The following is a 5,263-nucleotide window of genomic DNA, read 5'->3' on the forward strand; positions in this document are numbered from 1 at the left end:
CCAGGAAAAGAAAGAGTATCACAAGGAGAAAGTAGTCAAGCCCTTCAAATAAATTGGAATCATTTAAGGTTCAGAAGTGTCATCTATAACCTTCTCTCACCCCCAGTATGAACCAGAAGCAGACTAATCTAATTTAACTGACCCCCTTGGGTTCAGATTTAATTTACTAGCTCTGTCAAAAGTATTTTACTTTTGGGAAATTTAACTGATTAAGTGTTCATTCTCTACTGTACCTAATCATTTTACAGGCTCACACATTTCAAATTCCCCATCTGACCACCTTGAAACTTATGGGTTCCTTTAGTAGAGCTTTGAAAACACAACAAAATCTTGCAGATGTACAAAGATAAATGCCATATACGTTCATAAGTATAAATTCCAAATGTGCCTTTTATTGAAATTTGACATCAAGTTTAATATATTGATGCAGCCATCCCTTTAATAAACACAATACTGTTTTTACAAGTCCAACATTTCCTTCTCGCACATCAACCAGTGTTTCCAACGGGTGGTTTCCCCTTTGCCTTTTATGTGATTTACTGACGCTCCTTCCTGTTCTCATACAGCTGCGACTTTTTGATTAGCCTGCGGTCAGCTTCCTCCTTTCTGTCGGGTTAGCTTGTAGCTCTCCCTCTGCACTGCCTCTCAACTCTTTCACCTCTCATTATCCTTTTGCTGTCAGTCTTGTTCAGCTCAGCTTCTGTCTTCATTCTCAGTTCCCATAACTGCAATCCCCTTCTATTTTTGGTCTGCTGATTTTGGATCCATTTTCTCCCTTTGTTTTTGGCTTACTGTTCTGCTTTATGTATCTATCATGCATTAAAAAAAAATCATGCTACATTTTGAATACTGCAACAGGTCTGAAGTTTTGCACCACTGAATATTATATTAGCATTTTCCCTGATCACATTTTACTCCTGAACTTATTCCCCTTATATCATTTACTTTTCTAGGCACGTTAGGGCTGAAAGTCCTCACTCTTTGTGCAACACCCATGAATCAATATCCTTTATTGTACCAAAGCAATTGAGAGTGGTCACCAGTGAATTGCTCTTTTTGGCTACTCCAGGGAAAGACTCTCTATTTTCTTTTTTAATTATTATTTCTTATTTCCACTAAATAAAAAACACTCTGTATAGAAATATAGAAAAATAAAGCCCAGATTTATTACAAGTCACTAGTAGGAATTTTTCCATTTTTTAATTTGTTTTGATATCATGTGGTTGGAAGAAACAAAAATTCAGAATCAACAGTTCTAATCTCTAAGTTTTATTATACCTTGTGCAACTTACACCATCACCATGACATTCAAGCATGAAAAAAAGTAAGTTCAATCACCTACTTGATGACATCTTGGCAAATGTCAACCAAAACTGTCATGACTAAATTCAATTTTTATTACAGAGTTGAGGCAGATCTCTTTGTGTCAGTTAAACACAGATTTCTTATCCATTTTAATGCTAGATGATTGACTGTTTCAAACTATATTAAATTATTAATTAAGAAGGACTATGAGGTGTGTTTTCCATTTCTTCCATATCACCATCCATCAGTTTTCTAATCTGTAAATAAAAGGCCAGACAAGAAGTTTCCTATGATAATTTTCTTCTAAATTGTTGTTGTAGTTGTAGCTGTCACATCCAATTCTTTGCAACCCCATGGACTGCAGCATGCCAGGCCTCAGGGTCCTTCACTGTCTCCCACTGTCTCTCAAACTTATGTTCACTGAGTCAGTGATGTTATCTAACCATCTTATCTCTGATTGCCTCCTCCTCCTCCGGTAGGAAAGTTTCAGGAAACTTTCCCAGCATAAGGGTCTTTTCCAATAAGTCAGTTCTTTGCATCAAGTGGCCAAAGTATTAGAGCTTCAGCTTTAGTATCAGCCCTTCCAACGAATATTCAGGATTGATTTTCTTTAGGATGGACTGGTTGGATCTCCTTGCAGTCCAAGGGACTCTCAAGAGACTTCTCCAACACCACAATTCAAAAGCATCAATTCTTTGGCTCTCAGCTTTCTTTATGGTCCAACTTAATATTTCTAATTTTGCATAATAGTTTCAATTTTGTCCACCAAAATGACAGAGATAAATCAAAAATTTATTGTTAACTTCCCTCTTATCTGAAACTAAATTTTAGTTAATTCCAGAGAAAGCTCAACAAGAGAATTTCTAGAAAAAGTACTTATCTGGAACATCTAAATTTATGGCAACTTAAGTTTTCTTTTCTTTTTCTTTGTGTTTTTCAAGGAAAATTTAATAACAAGGTAGATAACATATGCTTATCTAACATGTATGTTTCTATTAGGGAAGCTAAAGCAAAACATCCTGTTTTTTTGGTAATTTATGGCCCTGTATGTGTGTGCACTGCAGGGCAATTTCAAAAATACTGTGATTATAATTTTAGAACTTCAGAATCTGAATAAGTACCAGAGTTCTCACCTTTTTTATATGTAAAAAGAAAATAAAATACTTTGAAAATTCTTTGAAGCTTGAACAAAAATTCTGTAGCTATATTCTTAGATCATTCTGTAGAGTCCTCACGATTCACATGATACAAGGGAAGCTTCAGATCAGTGTTTTAGAGAATTCGTTTCACCTCTCATGATCTCATTAATCAGGAGAATGTTGGTGGCAATAACAGTGCAGAAGTGAAGAAGCTGTTTCTACACAAAATAGCTATCCCATATGTCTACTTCTTCTGCTACCACTGGCTCACCTGTGTTCAAGTCCACATCCACAAGTAGACCTGATTCCGAATGTTCTGCTTGAATTTTAACTAATGTTTCCAAAGGTTTAAAACCAGAATGCTGAACAAGAATTTGGGGATAATGAGCAAGGCATCAGTAAATGCATTCCAAGTTGGGTCCTGACTTTTATACTGGGCTTGTATTTAATCAAGACTTCTGCCATTGCCTTATCCACTCCACCAGGCCTGGGATTACAAAGACATCATCAATAGCATTTTTATTAGCACTCAAGCCATTTATGATTGCACCTTTGATTTGAGTCAGTGTGTGCGTATTTGGTCCTTTGATCAATAATATGAGAGGACAATGACTGTTTAATTTCTCAACAAAGGTGAACTTCTTTTCTTCTGATGGATATTCATAGACAAGTCCTGCACATCCAAACAATCAGGATTTGGACCACCAAGAAAATTTAGGGCTAGCCCACCATAAGCAAGAGTCAGCCTTTCCATATTTCTCCTTTTAGCTCTTCTCAGATCTAGTCTGCCTCTTTTCAAAAGCATCTAAGAAAATGGTAACAATTTCCTTTCAACGAAGAACAGCAAATTCTTTATACGAATCACTACAGACTTTCTTTTTCGGGTCTATTATTTTTTGACTCTGTCTTCAGTGAATTTTGTTTTAGCTCTTACTAGTTACTCCTCCTCCTCTCTACTCTTGTTTAAAAAAACAAAGCAAAACAAAACAGAATTCACCTCTTTTTTATCATATTCTAATAACACCACATTGTATCTGAGGATGTACACCTCTTTTACTATCTTTTTCATATCAGGATGCTGTGCCCCATAGTCCAAAACAAGACCTCTGATTAAGCCTGGATTGGTTTCAGGTTTATGTTTCATCCCCATGATCTCAACCATGATGAGGTCAATAGGTTCATCTTTTCTTTTTATGCCCAAAATAGAGTTCACTGTAGCCTCTGTTAAAATATCAGCAAGTTCAGCATGAATTTTAGTTCATAGAGATATTCAGGGCACATCTATCTATAAGTGTTTCCTTGTCCATCTCTTTGTTTACTTTGTTCCAAAAACTGAAGTGCATTTCCTTTGAAGCTTCAAATACTTTTGTAATTATTCTGGGATGAAGATCTTCAAACATGTAGAGAGCCATGTGCTTTCAGTTCAGTTCAGTTCAGTTGCTCAGTTGTGTCCGACTCTTTGCGACCCCATGAATTGCAGCAAGCCAAGCCTCCCTGTCCATCACCAACTCCCAGAGTTCACTCAAACTCATGTCCATCGAGTCGGTGATGCCATCCAGCCATCTCATCCTCTGTCATCCCCTTCTCCTCCTGTCCCTAATCCCTCCCAGCATCAGAGTCTTTTCCAATGAGGCAACTCTTCGCATGAGGTGGCCAAAGTACTGGAGTTTCAGCTTTAGCATCATTCCTTCCAATGAACACCCAGGACTGATGTCCTTTAGGATGGACTGGTTGGATCTCCTTGCAGTCCAAGGGACTCTCAAGAGACTTCTCCAGCACCACAGTTCAAAAGCATCAATTCTTTGGTTTTCAGCTTTCTTCACAGGCCAAGTCTCACATCCATACATGACCACTGGAAAAACCATGGTCTTGACTAGACTGACCTGTGTTGGCAAAGTAATGTCTCTGCTTTTGAATATGCTATCTAGGTTGGTCATAACTTTCCTTTCAAGGAGTAAGCATCTTTTAATTTCACGGCTGCAATCACCATCTGTAGTGATTTGGGAGCCCTCCCAAGAAAAGTCTGACACTGTTTCCACTGTTTCCCCATCTGTTTCCCATGAAGTGATGGGACCAGATTCCATGATTCTCATTTTCTGAATGTTGAGCTTTAAGCCAACGTTTTCACTCTCCTCTTTCACTTTCATCAAGAGGCTTTTTAGTTCCTCTTCACTTTCTGCCATGTGCTTTAGGAGCTCTCTAATGATTAGGACACTGGCAGTATACCATCCAAAGTTTTGTCATCCTGGACTGTTGTCACTTTAGCTGTTAAGGAGGTTGTCAGGTGTTGAATTTGCAATTTATGAAGAAGCACATTTCCATCTTTAGTAGCTTGATGTCTCCAGCACCAGAAGCAAGCATCTTCATGGTGCCCTTAGGTTCCAAGTTGATCCTCAGCACGTCCTATATCCCTTGAACCCCTGCACTGCACTGATATTGACCACCAATGCTGCTTGGGCTCAGGCCACCTTGGCCTTGGGGTTTAGGATTTTCACAGCCCCCATAGCTGACCCAGCAGAGGAAGATAAATGTCCTAGCATATGGAAAGCCCTGAGGCAGTTCAGTGTGACCAACAACTTACTTTTTCTTTACTGCAAATTCAGAATTCTTTATAAAAGTGTCAGTGAGTTTCTAATTGCCAAATTCAGCTGCTGCTGCTGCTGCCAAGTTGCTTAAGTCGTGTCCGACTCTGTGCTGAATTGATCTTATACTATGTCTTGGCTGAGGTAGCTTCATAATACACTTTCTATAATGCTTCTCTATGCTTGATATCTTTATCCTCTGGTTCTTCTCTCTGTGATGGTTCCTTTGTAATATCA

The 5,263-nt window shown here is 38.3% G+C and overlaps 1 pseudogene; it reads right to left on the minus strand.

The window, feature by feature from the left end:
- Positions 1-2,569: 2,569 nt before the first annotated feature.
- LOC133258032 (T-complex protein 1 subunit zeta-like) lies at positions 2,570-4,948 on the minus strand (annotated as a pseudogene).
- Between the last annotated feature and the right edge of the window lie 315 nt (positions 4,949-5,263).

Source organism: Bos javanicus, chromosome 12 (assembly GCF_032452875.1).
Source record: "Bos javanicus breed banteng chromosome 12, ARS-OSU_banteng_1.0, whole genome shotgun sequence".
In the NCBI taxonomy this organism is placed as follows: Eukaryota; Metazoa; Chordata; class Mammalia; order Artiodactyla; family Bovidae; genus Bos; species Bos javanicus.